Source organism: Felis catus, chromosome B4, assembly GCF_018350175.1.
Source record: "Felis catus isolate Fca126 chromosome B4, F.catus_Fca126_mat1.0, whole genome shotgun sequence".
NCBI lineage: Eukaryota > Metazoa > Chordata > Mammalia > Carnivora > Felidae > Felis > Felis catus.
The window spans coordinates 19241488-19262826 of record NC_058374.1 but is presented as its reverse complement, the minus strand read 5'-3'; the positions used below and the strand labels follow the sequence as shown (position 1 = coordinate 19262826).

At 39.5% G+C, this 21339-nt stretch overlaps 1 protein-coding gene and 1 pseudogene across 2 annotated transcripts in view; both read right to left on the bottom strand.

Annotated features, from left to right (window-relative positions):
• Window positions 1–21339, bottom strand: part of PLXDC2 (plexin domain containing 2) — a 448003-nt gene that overhangs the window by 149507 nt on the left and 277157 nt on the right. The window lies entirely within an intron of this gene.
• LOC101094428 lies at window positions 3146–6040 on the bottom strand (annotated as a pseudogene).

Genomic DNA, 21339 nt, shown 5'->3' with positions numbered 1-21339 from the left:
CTCTTCAGGGAACTAGAAAAATCGCGTCCAGGGTCACTTAATTCCACACTGTCTTGTCATCTTCTGAGGTCTAAAGAAAACCTTAAGTAGAGGCCAGTGTATATGACAAAGGCATTAGTTTCCTGCTGACGATGTATTTGTCCGCGGCATTAGTATTTCACAAGTGGTATACAAAGAGACACAGCAAATACATTCCGTGTTCAGGATTTTCTTTCCAACTTCCACGCAGACCTCTCTTTGGAATAATCTAAGGCAGCATAAGTATTGACATAATGTTAGATAAATACAAGGCAATGAAATCTGTATACTTAAAAATCTATGAAACAGAACTATATAAATGTTACACTCTGACAGAAGTCTTGTTCTGAGGGTTTCCAACCTAATACAGATGACCAAACACGAGAGCCAAAAAAGCTGAAAAGGTCACTAAAGATCCCCACGGGAGATTCTCCCACTGAATTGGGAGGTAATGGAGAGAAAAACATGGAGTCAAATGCAGGGGAAGATTTCTTTTTCAGGAAAAGAGTAATCAGCGGAGCTATTCAAAATCCAAAGTCAGCATAGGGGACCAGTGAAAACTAAAACAGAATTTGAACTTCCCTTATTTTCATAAGTGAACCTTTTAAGTTCTTACCTCCATATTGTTCAGTAACTGAAAGACTCAGTGGAGACTGTCAAATAAAATTCTAGTGGTAATCAGAAGGTTGTGATAGAGAATTAGAAAACATGTAAAGGGGCATGCTAGGATCTGTGAACTTTCTAGATATCAAATTCTTGTCAGATTATTTGCCACCTGGGAAAATCCACTTTGTTATGAGAGAGGGTAAGTATGAGATTGGCACTCTGGGATCTCACGGAAAATTTACAAAGACGGTTGTTCATTCCGTTTTTTAAAAAATACTGTGGTGAGAATGCCTAACATGAGATCTACCCCCTTAAAGTTTTAAGTGCACAATACAGTAGTGTTAGCCAGAAGCGTAACATTGTGCAGTGGATCTCTAGAGCTTATTCAACTCGCATAACTGAAACTTTTCTAACCAGTAGACACTTCTAACCCCCTCATCTAGCTCCTGGCAACCACCATTCTACTTCCTGCCTCCATGAGTTTGACTATTTTGGATGCCTAATATAGGAGGAATCATGCAATATTTTTCCTCTGTGACTAGCTTATTTGACCTAGCATAAAGTCCTTGAGGTTCATCAATGTTGTTGCATATGGCAGGGTTTCCTTTTGTAGGCTATTAGTCCATCCTATGTGTAGATCACTTTTTCTTTATCCGCTCATCTGTTGACGAACATTTAAGTTGTTTCTACACCTTGGCTGTTGTGAACAATTCTGCAATGAACATGGGAATGCAAATGCCTCTTTGGGATTCTAATTTCACTTCTTTTGGATACTCAGAAGTGAGATTGTTGGATCATATGGTACTTCTATTTTTAATTTTTTGAGGAACTCCATACTGTTTTCTATAGCAGCTGTCCATTTCACATTCTCACCAACAGTATGCAACGGTTCCAATTTTACTACATTCTCTCCAACACTTGTTATCTTTTTTTTTTTTTAATAGTAGGCATCCTAACAGGTATGAGGTGATATGTCTTTATGGTTTTGGTTTGTATTTTTCTGATGATTAGTGCTGTTGAACATCTTTTTTGTGTACCTGTTGGCCATCTGTATGTCTTCTTCGAAGAAATGCCAATGAAGACCTTCACCCATATTTTACATTGAGCTATTACTCTGCTACTGAGTTGTGGGAATTCCTTATATATTTTGGATATTAACCCCTTATCAGGTATAGGACTTGTAAATATTGTCTCCCATTCTGTAGGTTGTCTTTTCATATCACTGGTGGTTTCAATTGCTGCACAGAAGCTTTTTAGTCTGATGTGCAGTTGACCCTTGAACAGCAGTGTGGGGGTTGAGGGGCACCTAACCCCTGTCCAGTTGAGAATCCATGTATAAATTTTGACTCCCCAAGAGATTAACTTCTAATAGGCAACCGTTGACTAGAAGCCTTACCAATAACATAAAGAATTAATACATATTTTGTATGTTATGTATATATTATATACTGTATTCTTATAATAAAATTAGCCAGAGAAAAGAAAATGTTAATAATATCATAAGATAAAATACATTTACAGTACCATACTGTAAAGAATCTGTGTATAAGCGGCCCCATACAGTTCAAGTTCAAACTCATGTTGTTCAGAGTCAACTGTAGTCCCAATTGTTTATTTTGCTCTGTGCCTTTGCTTTTGGTGTCAAATCTGCAAGATCATTATCAAGCCCAATGTCATGAAGCTTTTCCCCTATGTTTTCTTCTAGGAGTTTTACAGTTTCAGACCTTATGTTAAAGTCTTTGATCTCCTGACTTTTGTGTATGGCGTAAGCTAAAGGTCCAATTTCATTTTTTTTTTTTTTGCTTGTGGATATCCACTTTTTCCAATGCTGCTTGTTGAAAAGACTATTCTTTCCTCATTGTGTATTCTCAGTACCCTTGTTGAACATCAATTGACTGTATATATTTGCATTTATTTCTGGCTTTCTATTCTGTTCCATTGGCTACAGTCTATCTTTATGTGAGTACCATTACTTTGTAATATATATATTTTTAAATTTTTTTAAATGTTTTTATTAATTTTTGAGACAGAGAGAGACAGAGCATGAGCAGGGGAGAGGCAGAGAGAGAGGGAGACACAGAATCCGAAGCAGGCTCCAGCTCTGAGCTGTCAGCACAGAGCCCGACACGGGGTTTGAACTGACAGACCATGAGATTATGACCTGAGCCAAAGTTGGACGCTTAGCCGACTGAGCCACCCAAGTGCCCCGTATTATGTTTTGAAACCAGGAAGTGTGATACCCTCATCTTTGTTTTACTTTCTCAAGATTGTTTGACTATTCAGAGTCCTTTGTAGTTTCATATGAATTTTAACATTTTTTTTCTATTTCTGTAAAAAATGCAATTGGCTGGGGCGACTGGGTGGCTCAGTTGGTGAAGTGACTGACTTCAGCTCAGGTCAGGATCTCATGGTCTGTGAGTTTGAGCCCTGCGTTGGGCTCTGTGCTGACAGCTCGGAGGCGGGATCCTGCTTCAGATTCTGTGTCTCCCTCTCTCTCTGCCCCTCCCTCACTCATGCTCTGTCTGTCTCTTTCTCCAAAATAAATAAACATTAAAAAAAATCATAAAAAAAATGCAATTGGCATTTTTCTCTACCATTGGTAGAGATGGCATTAAGTTTGTAGATTGCTTTAGTTGTATGGACGTTTTATTTTATTTATTTTTCAATGGATATTTTTATTATTTATTTAACAGATCACCAATGTTGTCTCCCTATCCCTCTACAATTAAAATTTCATCTTTTTTCCATGATGAGTAGTAAAACAAGGACAAAGTTAATCAGAATAAGCTACTTCAAAAAGAGAAGCTAACAGCGCAGTTTCTTCTAAAAGGCAAAATAGAAGTATATGCCCTCTAGGATGCATAATCACCAAGTGATTATAAGCTACTAAGGAATTCAAATGGCATCTTGAAGGATGTAGGCAAATCCAGGGTGCAATAAAGAGGAGCTGAGATGCTGTGCAACTGCTTAAGGGCTCCTGGCACTGCATCTCTTGGCTACTAGCTGAATCTTGACACAAGGGAAGATTTAGTCAATGCCAAGTGGAGATGTGGCAAGTGCTACACAAGAGATGTGTTGACTTAGGGGCTGTGCACAGGAACCAAAAGGCAGGAAAGTATTAAACACTTCTGAGAGCATCCACCCCAGGAAGGACTTTACCTTCTGGGAGCTCTAAACTGGCACCACCCCCAGTGCTCACATGGCTGACTTTATCCTCTGTGTTCCATTTGGCCCAGTAAGGGGCAGTGTCTCCACCTCCTACGATGGTGATGCATCTCCTGGAAGCGGCTTTCACCACCTCATCTATGAAGGCTTTGGTTCCTCGGCCAAAAGCTTCCCATTCAAATATGCCCACAGGTCCACTCCACACAATCTGCTTAGCCTAAACAACTGCCTCAGCATACTTCTTGCTCCTCTCAGGACCAAGGTCCAAGCCCATCCCACCAGTAGGTGTGCCAGAGGCTACAGTCTTGGGCCAGTCTTGGCATTCTCATCAAACTTCTCAGCAGTGACGAAGTCAACAGGCAAGGTGATTTTCACACTGTTCTTCTCAGCTTTAGAGATGAGGACTTTGCTGATCCTGCCTCCCTCTTCATCAACAGAGAAGTGCCAATCTCCATGTTGTTGAGCACCTTAAGGAAAGTAAAAGCCATTCCACCGCCAATAATCACCTCATTGACTTTGTCCAGTATATTGCTGATCATGTGGATACTGTCTGCGACTTTAGCTCTTCCTAGGAGGACCAGGAAGGATCAGTCTGTGCTCTCCAAGGCCTTGCAAAGTGGCTCAGCTCCTTCGTCCTCAAGAAATGTCTGGCCTTCTGTGGCATGTTGCTCCCACCATGTTGCTGTGGGCTCAGCGAGTCGTGCCAAAGCATCGTTGACATAGACGTCCTAGCTTGGAAAGTGAAGCTTTGAAGGCTTCTATTTTGGCTGGCTCAGCTTTAACCTTATTCCCAGAAGCATCTTTTCCCTTCCCTTCTTTCTCCACATGGAGGTGGAGGTTCTCCAGCAGGATGACAGACCCGGCAGCTGGGTCAGCACAAGCTTCCTCCACTTCTGGGCCTGCATAGTCCCTCAAGAACAAAACATCTTTGCCCAGCAGAGATCTGAGTCCTGTAACGTCTGGCTCCAAAGAGTACTTGTCAGGCATGGGGACACCATCATGCCAGCCCAGATGGCTCATAAGAACAACTGACTTAGCTCCATTGTCCAAGCAGAATTGGATGCTTGGGATGGCAGCCTTGATTCGCTGGTTAGTTCTTATCTGGTTCCTCATAGGGACGTTAAAGTCCACCCTCATGACTATCTACTTCCCCTTCACATCCAGCTTGTCCAGAGTCAGCCTGGTAGAAAGCAACATCTTGGCAATACAGTGGCAATGACGCTGAGAGAGCTTAAGGGGTGGAGAAGAAGGTGTCTGACATGCCCTCGAGATACATGCGGAATGCAGAGTGTCCTGGGCCACTAGTATGGACATTTAAAAAACATGAAGTCTTCCGATCCATGAACACATGGTGTCTTTCCATTTATTTGTGTCTTCTTCAGTTTCTCTCACCAGTGTTTTTAGATTTTAGTATACAAGTCTTTCACCTCTTCGGCTAAATTTATTGCTAAACTTATTTTTTCTTTCCAATGCTATTATACATAGATAAATAAATAAATATGAATATATATGTAAATAATAATAATAACAATATATAAATATAAATAGCAGAGGTTTTCCTCCCTCTGGTTATCTTTTCAGATAATTTGGTATTAGTGTCTAGAAACTTTTCTTATATGTGTATGTCAACTTTATATTCTGCAACTTTACTCAATTCATTTATTCTAACACTTTTGTGTGTGTGTGTGTGTGTGTGTGTGTGTGTGTGTGTGTGTGAGATCCTTAAGGTTTTCAACATACAAAATTATGTCATCTGCAAACAGAGATAATTTTATTTCTGTCTTTCCCATTTGGATGCTTTTTATTACTTTTTCTTGCCAAACAGCCCTGGATAGGAAATGTGGTGAATCACATTAACTGATTTTCATATACTGAAGCATCCTTCCATCTGAGGGATAAACTCCATTTGGCAATGGTTTATGCTTCTTTTCACGTGTTTGTTTGCTAGTATTGTGTTAATCAGGAATAATTTTCTGTATTTTTCTTTTCTACTAATGTCTTTGTTTTGGCTTTGATATCATGGTAATGCTGGACTTACAGAATAAGTTTGGAAGTATTCCCTCCTTTTTCCATATTTTGGAAGAGATTGAGAAGGATTAGTGTTAATTCTAAAATCTTTAGTAGCGTTCACCCATGAAGATATATGATCTTTTTCTGTGCTGTTTTTTTTTTTTTTTTGATTACTGAATCAATTTTCTTTTTTTGTGGTTGTTAATTGTTTTAAACATTTATTCATTTTTTGAGAGACAGAGAGAGACAGTGTGAGTGGGGGAAGGACAGAGAGAGAGGGAGACACAGAACCCAAAGCAGGCTCCAGGCTCTGAGCTGTCAGCACAGAGCCCAACACGGGACTCAAACTCATGAACCATGAGATCATGACCTGAGCCGAAGCTGGACACTTAACCGATTGAGCCACCCAGGCACCCCAGTGATTCAATTTTCTTACTAATTATAGATATGTTCAGATTTTCTATTCCTTCATGATTTAGCCTTGGTAGGGTTCATGTTTCTACGAATTTATCCATTTCTTCTATGTTATCCAATTTCTTGGCATATAATTGTTCACAGTAATTTCTTATGATCTTGTTTATTTCTGTGACATCAATTTTAATATTTCCTTCATTTCTGATTTTATTTATTTGAATCATTTGTCTATTTTTTCTAGTTAGTCTAAAGTTTGTCATTTTTTCTACTCTTTTTCAAAAATCACTTCTTAGCTATGTTGATATCTCTATTGTTTCTCTGGTCTCAATTTTATTTCTGCTCTAATCTTTATTATACCCTTCCTTCTGATAACTTTGAGTTTAGCTTGTGATTTTCCTAGTCCCTTAAGATGTAAAGTTAGTTTCTTTGAGATCTTTTTTAATGTAGGTGCTTAGAATTATAAACTTCCCTCTTACTATTGCTTTTGCTACATCCAATAGTTTTGGTATGTTGTGTCTTTGTTTTCATTTGCCTCAAGATATTGTGCAATTTCCCTTTGATCTTTTTGTTTGGCCCATTAGTTGTGTGAGAGTGTGTTTTTTAAAGTCCACATATCAGTGAATTTTCCAGTTTTCCTTCTTACTATTAATTTCTAGTTTCATCCTACAGTGGTTGGAAAATATGTTCAATATGATTTCAGTCTTTTAAAATACATTAAGACTTCTTTTGTGGCCCAATATACGATCTATCCTGGAGAATGTTCCATGTACAATTTTCTTAAGAAGACTGTGTGTTCTGCTGCTGTTGGGTAGGGTATTCTGTATATGTCTGTTAGGTTCATTTGGTGTACGGTGTTATTTAAGTATACTATTTTTTTATTGATTTTCTGTCTGGATGCTACTTCCATTATTGAATGTGGAGTATTAAAGTCTCTACTATTATTGAACTGCTGTCTATTTCTCCTTAAATTTGTCAATGTTTGTTTTATATATTTAGGAGCTCTGATGTTGGGTGCAGATTTTTTTTTAATACTGGTTATATCTTACTACTGTGTTGACTCTTTTATCATGATATAATGTCCTTTGTGTCTTGTGACAGTTTTGACTTATAGTGTAGTTTGTCTGATATAAACATAGCTGTCCCTGTTCTCTTTTGGTTACCAATTATATGGAATATATTTTTCCATCCCTTTACGTGTATCCTTAAATCTAAAATGAGTTTCTTGTAGATAGCAGGTAGCTGGATTTTTTAAATCCATTCAGTCACTCTAAGCATTCTGATTGGGGAGTTTAATCCATTTACATTTATAGTAATTATTGATAGAGAAGGACTTACTATTTCTATTTTGTTAATTATTTTCAGTCTATCCTGTAGCTCTTTTGTCCATCTTTTCTTATCTTGCTATCTGCTTTGTATTTCATTGATTTTGTAATGGTATATTTTTTTTCCTTTCTCTTTTTTTGTTGTGTATTTTCTATATGTTTTATTTTTGTGCTTACCATGGGGTTATCATAAAACGTCTGAGAGTTTTAATAGTCTATTTTAAGCTAATAACGCTAATGTTTAAATCATTCCTAACCAATTTTAAAAATGAAGTAAATATGTCCTTCTTACAATGACTACAGTCTGATTCTTAACAACATTTATTGACAAAACAAACATCTCACTTTGACATTTTTGGTTTAGCTTTTAAAATAAACTAAACCAGATGTTAGTTTATAAATGTGTATAGTTTATTTGGAGAATATCTACAGTCCAAGTGAAACATATTTTTTTTTCTGAATCACAGGCAATTGTTTTAAAAAATTTAACACTGAATAAAGAAATTTATTTATCTTTCAAATTACAAAACAACATAATACCAATTGCTGGTTTAAGTAAAAGAATTAATTCCATTTTTTAAAGCAATCTGATAATAAATTTCTTTTTAAAATGTCATGAAGAATTTACTATCAAGGCTAAAATGAATAAACTTATGTGAGGGTAACAGAAAATGACAGAAAGAATTTTAAGGCATTTTATTACTTGTTCCATTGTGAGTAACTTAGGTTTATGTCTATCACCCACACTAAACTGAATGTTCCCCTGCGGCAGGGAATGCATTGATCATTGTTTCCTCTGCCTACTGCTCCGTGTGGCACATAGCTGGTTCTCTGCAAATTTTCACTGATTTCTATTGTGTAACTAAGAGGAGGGATGTAGGAGTGCGGACAACATTGACTCCATCTTTGGTCCTCCGCCCCGTTTGTGCCCACACAGTGACTTCCCCCCTGGGGCTACGTGTTCCAGGCCCTGTGGAGGTTAACGTACGTCCTGACCAGAATGCAGGAAGGCTTGTTCTGATCTTCCCTAAAGGGGTGCACAAAAGACTCCACTTTAGATAACTAGTAGAGACCCTCTGGTGTGCAGATGGTGACCACACCACCATGCCCCTGGCTTTACAAAAGCTGGGGACTGGAGTCCAGATGAAGTGGAGAATAGCTTTGGAGAATAACCACATACTGCCTGGATCATCTGCCTGCCTGATTCCCCTTATGCCCCTGTCAGCAGGTTACCCTGAATAAAACTCTGTGAAAATGAAATGGAATGGCTTGCTCTGTTCTCAGTCTTAAAGTGCCTTCTCAGTCTGGAGGATACATTATGGACCCTCCACCTTCTAACAAGGGAGAGTAATAAAAATACATTTTACTTTAGTTCTGGTAGAATTAGACTCCCTGGTGAGGGAATGACAGCATACAAGGAGCCCAGTGAGGAGCCAGAGGTGACAGGAACAACCAGGTGTGAGGCGATATGGAACCTGACTGTTGGCAGTGAGAATGCAAAGAAACAGAGTCTGTGGGGGGAAAGATGAACAGAGCTGATAGAACAGGAAAAAAAAAAAAACAAAGGTAACTAAAAAAAAAAAAACGTAGATTCTGCAAAACTGGAAGAAACATGTACAGATTGATGAACATGGGAGGAAGATTTAGGAGGAAAGACAATGAGGATTCAATATGGAAATTCCAGCAGCCAGCGGTGTGGAAGCAGGATGAGAGGCTGGGTGTTCCAGTGGGCGGTGTGCAGAGGAAGGCCAGGGACAGGCATGCTGGAGCCAGCCTTCAGGGTGGATGAGCCTGAGCATGGGAAGGTGCACAGGAGGCCAGCGAAGGAAATACACCAGGTGAGATGTTGTTGCAGAAATCCAAAGGGGTGATGATCTCAAAAGAGGAAGAGTTTAGAGTATGAATGCCACCACTGAGGTGAAGGAATAGAATGAATATTTCTGATCAGGCCATTCTCTCTTATTGCTTATGATAAAGATCACAGGAGAGAGGACTGATTCATGCTGCAAGGTGATAGTAAAACACCTCTGAGTGGCATGGTCTGTCATTCTACTGCCCTCCTTGACACAGCGCTAATTTATCCTTCCAGTTTTCACTCCAGGGTAGGCAAGGTCAGGTCTCCCTGCATCGTTTTTCAGTTTCTTTCATCTTTGTACCCCCTCCTGGAGAGCCCTTCTTCTGCATAAACTACACCTGTCAGAGCTGCACGTTCTCCAGCTTTATGTTAAACACTTCTTCCTCAACAATCTCCATCCCTGCTAGGCAGATGTCTCGTATTCCTTTGAACTTTCATGTAAGTTTTCAATTTTCCCACAGACGGAGGATATTTTTGGTATATATTTACATATATATTGGTGTATATTTGGTATAAATATATCAAACATAGTACCAAAAATATATACCAAATGTATATACCATATATATGTTTGTTTCCTTTCCTAGACATATGAATTTCCCTTTGAGGAGAGAAAGGTTCAAACTCAGCATTTGCTACACCTCTATGACTGCTTGAAAAGAAAACTGTGCTTTGCATAGTTCGTTAATCCCCCACCCCGCCCCCCTTAGCAATCTGAGGGTTGACTCAGGTCAAATGCTGTTTTGGGGGACCAGATACAGCAATGAAAAGATGGAGAGGCTCCTGCCCTCTGGGAGCTTACTTTCCATGCATTGGCATTACATTGACTAGTTAAGGATCTTCTGAGTTCTAAAGATTTATTACTCTAGGATCATTTCCTAATTAGAGTAGTATTTTAAAAATATATTTAAATATTCTCCATTGAGGGGTGCCTGGGTGGCTCAGTTAGTTAAGCGTCCAACTCTTTTTTTTTAATGTTTATTTATTTTGAGAGACAGATTTAGAGCATGAGGGAGATAGAGAAACCCCAAGCAGGGTCCACACTGTCGGTACAGAGCCTGATGTGGGGCTCGACCTCATTAACTGTGAAATCATGACCTGTGCCGAAATCAAGAGTTGAACGCTTAACTGACAGAGCCATCCAGGCTCCCCAAGAAACTGCTTTTTCACTCAAGGAATAACAATAGCCAATATGCTCAAGTTGTCAATTTGTATGGAACATTTAAAACCACTACATGACAGTGACTCACACTGAAGGCAGCAACATTGTACTTTATAAAAATAATGCATTATAAAAAATGATGACACATTGTCATTGACACAATGCCCAAAACTCAATAGCTATTGCTAAGTACATCCTGGAAACAGAAGACTGAGACATATTATAATAGTAAGATTATCTAGTGTAAGCAGAAATTTGGGAGAATATGATATTCTATTTCATAAAGACAAACAAATGTAAATATTGTAACATCCCTGAGGGTAGGGGTTAGTCATCATAGATGGGAATTCCTCTTTTTTTTTTAAACTAGGTAATTTATTGTTCCAGGGTTAGGAAAGGTTCAAATTTTTCTTTTTGTCCACCAGAAAATGATCAAGATGATTTCTCATTTCAGTTCTGATCGAGCTTTTCCTCCTTTGTATATACATAAACAAACACAAGAAATCCTCAATACATAGAACTTCCTCATGATTGCATTACAAAAATCTTTAAAAACCCTCAGCCTTTTTTTTTTTTACCCCTCAGCATTTTTTTTATCCACCTGTGATCTGAACTTTGCACCTATCACAAACTTGAAAACCAATGAATCTTTCTAAAAAACAAAACAAAACAAAACAATAAAACAAAACAGGTTCTGGAGATCTACTGCATTTTAACACAGGGCCTATTTTAACATAGGGCTTATGGTTAAAAATACTATATTGTCTACAGAGAAAAAACTGGGGTTGCCAGAGGGGAGGGGGGGTGTGGGGAATGGGAGAAATAGGTGAAGGGGATTAAAAGGTACAAACTTTCAGTTAGAAAATAAATAAGTCACAGAGATGAAAAGTGTGGTCCAGGGAATATAATTAATATTGTAATAACGTTGTATGGTGACAGATGGTGACTAGATTTGTCATGGTGAGCACTGAACAATGTAGAGAATTGTTGAATCACTGTGTTGTGCACCTGAAATAAATGGGATACCGTATGCCAACTATACTTCAATAACACATATTTTTAAAAAGATAAATAAGTACTAGGGATGTAATATAAAATATGACTGTAGTTATATGCTTGTCTATTGTCTATTTGAAAGGTGTTTAGAGAGTAAATCCTAAGACTTCTCATCACAAGGAAAACCTTTTGTTTTTCTTTTCATCTTTTGTTTTGTTTTGATCTCTGAACTTATTGCGGTGATCATTTCACAATATATGTAAGGTAAGATCTTAAACATACACGGTGCCATATGCCAATAATTGCCTTATGCCAATTTTATGTCAACAAAACCAGGGTAGGGGCACCTGAGTGGCTCAGTCGGTTAAGTGTCCGACTTTGGCTCAGGTCAGGAGCTCGTGGTTCATGAGTTTGAGCCCTGCATTGGGCTCTCTGCTGTCAGCATAAAACCCGCTTCAGATCCTCTGTCCTCCTCTGTCTCTACCCCTCTCCTGCTTATGCGCTTGCTCTCTCTCACTCTCTCTCTTTCTCTCAAAAATAAACATTAAAAAAAAAACTGGGGTAAAAAATACCATATTGTATACTTGAAATTTTGCCAATAGGGTAGATCTTCCATTCAGTCTTCTTGCCATTAAAGAAAAACAAAAAAAACAAAAAAACAATGAACAAACGAATGAATGAGTGAGAGGAAACTTTAGGTGATGGATATGTTTATGGCTTTGATTGCATTGACGGTTTCATGGGTGACTATTTATCTCCCAACTCCTCATGTTGTATTCATTAAATATCTGTAGCTTGCTTTGGGATGAGTCATATACTTGGGAAGCTCTAAAGGAAATAAGATTAGAAGACTGAGGATGAATGATAATTTGGGAACCTATCAAATGATATAACTTGTAGTAAAAAAAAAAGTGATAATGAGGTTTCCTCCAATTTTAATATTGATACTAGCCTAAACTCAAACTTCTCAAACACTGATGAACTGGTATGAATACTTTCTTACCATTATATGATTTTGTTCGATCTATCACACAGAGATTTTCTTAATTGCCACTAACATCTTCCTTCTTTCCCTCACATAATATGTATGAACTGTGTCCAGTGCACGGGACACAGAAGAGAGAATGAGAGAAACATAGGACTATTATACCTGTCCTCATTGCTTTGATTCCCCGCCCCCACCATGCTCTATATTACTTCATTCTACAACAACTTTTCCTAAAAACTGCAGGGTGCCTTAGAGTTTTTAATCTGATGTAAATTCCCAAGAGGAAAATTTGGTAAATGGTAATGCCTAAATTTATTTGAGCAGGGATCCAATTTTTTAAAATTGCTGAGTGTCAGGGTACCTGAATGGCCCAGTCAGTTATGCATCCAATTCTTGGTTTTGGTTCAGGTCATGATCTAGCGGTTTGTGACATTGAGCCCCGCATCGGGCTCTGTGCTGGCAGCGCAGAGCCTGCTTGGGATCCTCTCTCTCTCTCCCTCTGTCTGCCTCTCCCCCACGCTCTCTCTCAAAATAAAATAAATAAACCTAAAAAAAAATTGCTGACTGTCTCTGAGCCCTACAGAATACATTGTGGGAAACATCACATTCCAGGGGAAGGGGCAGGGCCAAAGGATCCAGGAATACTCATGGCTGATGTTAACCTGCTATACTCACCAATTTTTCATTCAATGGTTATTGGTAATAAGAAGTAATCTGTCCATTTTGAGAAAGATCAATCAGAGAAACTTGTGTAACAATCAGCTTTTGTCCTAAAGAGATTTTTCTAGACCCTGAATTATGCCCTCCCCTTGGTTACGAAATAAGACCCCAAATTAAATTCTTTAAGCAAACAGATTAAACACAGATAAGATAAAGGTTGACTTCAGTGAATTTCTAGGATAATATCAAAAATTTATTTCCTACATTTCAAAGTCTGAGGAAGATACATAAGTATAGAGAATAGGGATCTAAGAAGTCTGATAAGGAGAATTGCAAAGTATTAACTTGTACCTAAAACCATTTATGAAATCTAGTAAAAAGATTAATCTAAAAGAATTACTAAAGATAATTTCTTTAGGAATAATCTCCTAGATTAATTTGTTGAATTTTCCTCCTTTTGTTCATATTCCCTGGTGAAATTGTTTTCTTTCTGAGAAATATACATTCTTACTCCTAAGAAGTAAATATCTTGAAATAATTTCTATTCTGAGGATAGGAATCCAAACAACAGCAGCCAAAACACTCTAAACAGAACAAACTCTAACACTCAAAATACCCTACACAGAATGACCTCTTTCCCAAAGTGGCTTCTGTCCATCAGGAAGACTTTTGAAAGTCACCTTTACACAGTAACTCTTCCAAGAGCAGTTTCAGGACCTTAACTGACAGTGAAGGAAGACCATGGCACATGGCTATTCTTAGGTCAGTGTTTCACAAAGGTAGATTTAATCTTATCCTGATTAAAATGAAAAACAAAACAGAAGGTTTTTTTTTTTTAACGTTTATTTATTTTTGAGACAGGGAGAGACAGCATGAATGGGGGAGGGTCAGAAAGAGAGGGAGACACAGAATCTGAAGCAGGCTCCAGGCTCTGAGCTGTCAGCACAGAGCCCGATGCGGGGCTCGAACTCACAGACCGCGAGATCATGACCTGAGCCAAAGTCGGACGCTTAACCGACTGAGCTACCCAGGCGCCCCAAAACAGAAGTTTAGATGTCACCTCTCAGGTACTTATTTCTGCTTTTATCTTTCTTCTCAAACTATTACAAACTCTGTGGTTTGGTTCTTGACTCAGTTTGTTCACATTATCATTTAATAAGGTCTCACTCTGACTTTTGCCTCTACATTGGAAGAGAATTACCAGGCTTCATGGCAGCAATTACCCTGTCCGCTCAGACATTCTATTTTCTTCTAATTCAACCTATTAGTCATATGACCAACATGGTCAGATGTTAAACTTGTGTGAGGTCATCAACTGACAAATTAGTTTTGCAAAAAATAAGACTGAAGGAAATTCTTGGTGCCATACAAGTAAACTGAGTCAACAAAGCCATTGGTCATCCAGTTTCTGAATATAACATTATGATTCCTTAAAGGCAGGAACTGTGCTTTATTTATCTGTGTCTGATGTTTAGTATAGTGTCTGATACAAAATAGCCTTCAAGAAATGTTTGTGGAATTAATGAATATTTTCAACTATTTAAGGCCAACAATGCATTTTAAATAACCATACTTTTCATGGGTTTAATTCATCAATTATTGTATAATTTAACATCCTAAAATTGAAATGAGCAAATCAATTTGTGGCGATGAAGTAAATGATGTCCCAGGTCACATCACTCAAGAGCAGGTCAGGGATCTGAACTGAATCTGCCTCTGAATGCCATGATTTCACAGAGCACCAGGCTCTTTCTCAGAAGGTTCTTAATGATGATTAATGCGATGCCCAACTATGGTGATAGCAAAGCTAACTAGACAGATAAAGAATGGGGCATTGGGAGATCTGGTTGTTTGACTTTATCAGCACCTACACAGTTATGTTCCCTATTTCCCTGACTTGCTCAGGAATGCCAGAAAGAGACGGGTTGATGTGTGTAGGGGGTCGAAGGGGGGATGTGGAAGACACTGCAGTCATGTCTTTTGCTCATGGTGATCCACCTTGTGAATTCTCACAGCCTGGCTTTCCCTGCCACTCAGCATCCCTCAGGCATCCCTGCCAATTGCTTGGAGAACACATGAACTGAACTGCACAATGCATCTGGAAACTAAATAATGACCACAAATATTTGCTTTTTTAATACACAATTCATTGATTCCTGTCATCAATGTGGATAATCATGTTTATCATAATATTCATTTGAAGTCAACAATGTTAAGATTAATTGTGAATCATTCCAACTGAGACTGAGAACACGTTTTCCTCTGGAAATGACATTAAACACTGTAGTTCATGTGTGCAGGCCAACCTAAAAATAGGATATCGATTTATGTGGCACAAATATTTGTTGCGTGTGCAACATTTCTAGAACAGAATGAAGTAGCATTAGTACAGAAAGAATGCTCGTTTCTCCATATACCAATAAAAGGTTGGTGGAGGCTGAAGTGGAACATAAGGATCATCTTATTCCCAAGGTCAGGTAGTGGGAATGCTGTTGGTACCACCCACAGCCCAGAATCAATAGGACCTGGAAGCTCTTAGGACAGTGAGAAGGCAGGAGGACTGCACAAAGTAAGAGAAGTGATTGCTGAAGATGCACACTGTTCTCCTCCCGATTAATTATGCTTCTTTAACTTCATGTTTTTATTGCTGCCTGTGTGACCCTGACTTATTCACTCCATGAGAGTCAGTTTCCTCCTATGCTTGTTGGCAACAGAACAGCCACACTGCTGGTTTGTAGTAAAGATTAGAGATAATACACCTAAAGCCCCTAACATAAAGACTGGTGCCTAGCAGGCATTCTGGGAAGAGTCTATCACCACTGTTACTCCTGCAACAACTACCATGATGACCACTGTTTCTCTCACCACCACGATTACTTGCTACTTGCTGGTCAACTAAAGGGGCTGACCCTAGAGGATACAGCTTGATGTGTTTCCCACCACAGCCTTCAAACTCACCCTACTGAATCTCTTCTCTTTTTCCTTGACATCTTGGGAACATGCTGTATCATTGCAGGTATTAATGAGCAGCACCATTTTTTAGGTATTAGGGTGCAGACTTAAGAACCGAAGGTCTCTACCTCATCTGGTTTGAAGCCAGTTTAAAGGTAATCCCTCCCCATCCAAGCTTAGATTGGACCCGAGGCTCATGGACCCAGAGTGCAGGTGGTCTGCCCTCTTACCCCCACCCCTCTGGCTGCTTGGCTCCTATGGTCAACAGAAGCAAGACACGGAAGAACAGGGAACTGAGGCTTCTTTACAATTAGCTAGTTTTCCTTGGATCTCTCTCTTGGGTATTAGGCAGGCATGATGTCATGGCAGGTATCAAAATCCATGAGGTGAATTTACAGATTTTTCAGAAAGTTCCACCCCCTCCTCCTGGGCTCTCTCCCACTGCCATTCTGACTTGAGGGAAGCACTCTTGGGTCGACACTCCCCTGCCACTTCCCTACTTCCCCATGTCTGGTTCTCAGTGGTAAGCCCACAGACTTTTTGTGCTGCACACACCTTGTTCCAGCAGGGAGGGTGTTGATAAGTAACTCGAGCTGGGCTAGCCTTCTTGGCATCTACAGAACAATGGGAACAACGTGACTGTTGCCATATATCACATTTGCCCTTTGTCCTCACTCCCCCTGGAAGCTACTTTACAGCCTCCCCTTTAGACTTCTTCAGTTCGAGTCCATGGCGAAGGAGGAACATTACATGGTTTATACTCTCCTCAGTTTTCTGAAGACCCTTCTCTCTAATGAATCAGAATCTTCCTTATACAAGCTCTTTCATACTTTGGTCTCTCTTTAGACTGTAGAACAACTTATTACCCACTGTCTTCAACACTGAGAGTTGACTTTGGCCCAGAAGAATATGGTCCTTGTCTTTGCTCTTGTCTATGTACACTGAAACACATGAAGGAGTGCCACGGGGTGGAGGTGAGGAAGGAGAGTGAGCATATGAACTGGCAAAGTGTTCTCTCTCACCTGCTCCTCATTTACTCTCCAAGTATGGAGCTCATGCCTTCAACAAAAGCTGCAGTGCATTTGGAAGAAGGGGAATGAAAAATTCATCTGATTCAGGACAGGCTGGAGATCATGTGGCCTAAAAGAAGAAAGCAGGCTTTGCCATAGTACAAGAGAAGGAGAGTCTACCCAGAGATTCATATGTAAGGCATTTGTGTAAACTGATTCATTAAAACTAAGAAATACTCATATGGGACCTAGTTGCTGGCAGTAAGAAGTTGATAATTTCATTAGGAAAATTAAATGTTCATACAGAAAGCAGATAAAATGACATATAATATACATGACAGAACAGCATCATACACTGGAGAGTAACTCTTAAGGGAATTTTAACAAGGAGCTGGAGATGGTCCAGGAAAAATTCCTATAGGAAACTGGTCCAAAAAATTCCTACAGCAAATAGGAACTAAAGCAAGATATAAGGGATAGGAAGGCTGTTGAGTATTTTTTATTAGTATTTTAATAGCTGTTTAAAGCAACAAAAGTACTTCAGTGTAAGACTTTGAAAACAAAATTGTAAAAAAGTAAATAAAAATCAAATTTGATTCTACTACCCTGAGATAACTACTGCTAACATTTTCAACTTTGTTCCATTCTTTCTCCCTCAGAAATCCTATTACATTTCCCTAGACAATCTATTGTCTCAATATAAAAGCGACTATTGCATATTTTGTCCTCTTCTCAAATTGCCCTCCCCCTCCTCGGAACTTGTCACTCTCAGCTGGTGACTTTATTTTTTATTTCACTGAAGGAGCAGAAGCCATCAGGAGGAACTGGCTTCCATCTGAGAGGCCAACCATTCCAACTGGGCACTTTCTGCCCTGAAGGACTCTGCTCCTTCCGTTAGACATTCTAAGACAGATCTTCCCAGTTTTCATGCACACACATGCATGCGTGTACACACACACACATGCAGACACATGCCTCCTCTGACTCCACAACCCACAAAATAAAACACACTCTTCCTTTGGTTCCACATCTCTTCCAGGTGGGATCCTACTTCTCTGCACTCTTGTACAAAATTATTTCAAAGGTTTGTTAAAAATGCCATCTCCCATCTTCACATTCCCCTTCCTCTCCAACTCCAACCACCAATCAGGTGTCTGTCCCAGGACTCCTTCAAAGCTGTCCTTATCAGTGTAAGCAGTGAGGTCCACACTGCCTGGCTAATGCTTGACCCACGTCAAGAACTTCCAGGGCCCTCTTTTTTCATTAAAGCATTAAAAATTGTTTGATGACTGTGTGGTTACAAAAACCAACATAACCTAGTCCAGGTTCAGTATTACATATTCATTGTTACTATATTCATATTTTTTTCTTCTAATTGAAAAAAAAATGAAATTAAAACATTCCATGTGCCCTACGATATCATGGGACCTAGGTACTGTGCCTCCTGTCCCCAGTGGGTAAGATGGCCCTGAGGGTAACTTGTTAGTCCTCATCTTGCTCAAACGCTGGAAAACACTCCATGCAGTTGATAATTTTCTTGTTGGTTTTGTTACCACCTCACTGGTTGTTGCTCCTCAGCCTCTTCTGAGGCATGCTCCTCCTTCCTGCCTTGTCAATATTGACATAGTCCACACCTGAGTGTGGGACCCCTTCTCTGTCTATGAGAACAATCCTAGGGCCTCTCAACCTGTCCTGTGGCTTTAGAAGGTGATCCCTCCTAAACTTCTATCTCCAACCCCCATTTTCCCTCTGAAATTTGGACTCTGAAATCTTAACTCCTTATATTACGCCTCCAGTTGAATGTTACATAGGGATCTCCAACATACTTTGACTAAAACAGAATCCCTTTAATCTTGTTCTTCCCTACTGTTCTACTGCACAATAAATAACACTACTATGCACTCAATTGCTCAAGCCAAAATCCTTAAAAATCACCTTTGACTTTTCTCGTTTCTTCATATCCTTTACCCCATTCATCAGGAAATGTTATCAGCAATACCTTCAAAACATATCCAGAAACCTTCCATTATGGCAACAGAGTAAGACAGATGGATAACTCATTTAATAAATAAAAGAGTGATTAGATTTATGAGCTTGAAGGACAGTATAAATAAATAATAATTGTAGCTTAAGGTAAGGGCTGTGCAACAGAGAAAGAGGAAAGCTGGGGAAGAGTATTCAATCACTCTCAGAGTGTACAGCATTTTAGGGAACACTGAGTTATCCATATAAAAATAAAATATAGATATAGGATGAGGTTTAGGTCTGATGTTTAGTAACGATATGGAACACAGAATGCAGATCTGGATACCAATGGAGAACTTGTGAAATATAAAAAATGAGCAGTTCAGAGTCACATCGTGGGGCATGCTCATGTGCACAGAATGGCAGAAGAAGTGGTGACTCAAGTGCAACAGATAAGGATCTCTTAAAAGACTGGTAACAAATCAAGATAGTGTTATTTACTAGAATACAAGGGAAGAAAATGCTTCATGAGGAGGAGATGATCAGTAGAGCCCTATGCCACAAAAAGGTCCAGGAGAATTAAGGTCAGTTAATAATTATGTAAGCTGTTGGCAACTACTTGAACACTTCCATTTTGGTAATGATAAGCCTAGAAAGCAGAGTAAGAACATTAAGGACTTTTCAATAAGGCATCAATCAAAAACATTTTTAGGAGAAGAAAAAAGGAAACAGCATAGTGACTAAGGCAGGAAACTGAGTGACACCAACATTTTCACAATTTGTGAGGTATGAAGTAGATAACGGTGGTTGAGAAGAAAGTGGGAGGGGTGTCTGGGTGGCTCAGGAGGTTAAGCATCTGACTCTTGGTTTTGGCTCAGGTCATAATCTCACGGTTTGTGAGTTTGAGCCCTGCACGGGATCTGTGCTGACAGTGTGCAGCCTGCCTGGGATTCTCTCTTCCCCTCTCTCTCTGCTCCTCCTCTGCACTCTCTTTCTCTCAAAATAAGTAAACTTAAAAAAAATTATATATATATATACATAATTCTTTATATATATTCTTTGTATATAATTCTTTATAATTCTATGTATATATAATTCTATATATATAAGTGGGAAACTTCAGGAGGTTAGGCAAGAAAGGACTGATTCTGAGTGTAGGTTCTTCGGGAGTCTAAATCTAAAAAATAACATGACTGATTGATGGTTGGCAGGAGTTTGTTTTTTGGCTGATAATTCAATTTTTCCTTTGTTGACTTAGAAGTAACACAAAACTTGTGACACAGCCTTCACTGAACCAAAATGCAAGCCACGCATTTTCACTTTGCCTTAGAAGAGTGTGTATGAGTAGATCAGTGTTACCCCATCTTTTAGGGGTTCTCAGACCCAGTTCCAATGTGGGGGGATCCTCCCCCACACAACACCAAGCAATTCTTAGACACCAGCAGAATGTCCAAGATGCAACTCAATTCTGACACTATCTATCCAGAAATAACATCAGATTCCACAGGTTATAAGAGTTCAGTCCCACAAGGCTGACCCTCCCCACCGCTAGATCGATCGCAATCCCCAGGCTGCTACCTTCGCTCTGACCCACTGGCTACAGTTTTGAGGCTCCAACAACCTCCTCCTTAGGTTTAATCAATTTGCTAGAGTTGCTTACAGATTTAGGGAAAAGTGACTTACATTTACCAGTTTGTTAAAGGATATGATAAAGGGTATGAATCAACACTTAGATCAAGAGATGCGTAAAGCAAGGAATGAGGAAGGGGCATGGAGCTTCTATGTCCTCTCCAGGTGCACCACTCTCCCCGCTTCTCTACCTGGTCACTAACCCAGAAGCTCTCTGAATCCAGTCCTTTTGGGTTTTTTAAAAGGCTTCAGGGGCGCCTGGGTGGCGCAGTCAGTTAAGCGTCCGACTTCAGCCAGGTCACGATCTCGCGGTCCGGGAGTTCGAGCCCGGCGTCGGGCTCTGGGCTGATGGCTCAGAGCCTGGAGCCTGTTTCCGATTCTGTGTCTCCCTCTCTCTCTGCCCCTCGCCCGTTCATGCTCTGTCTCTCTCTCTGTCCCAAAAATAAATAAAAAACATTGAAAAAATAAATAAATAAAAAAATAAAAGGTTTCATTACACAGTCATGATTGACTAAGTCGGTGGCCATTGTCTGATTCAATCTCCAGCCCCTCTCCCTTCCCCGGAGGTCTGGGGCTGGGACTGAAAG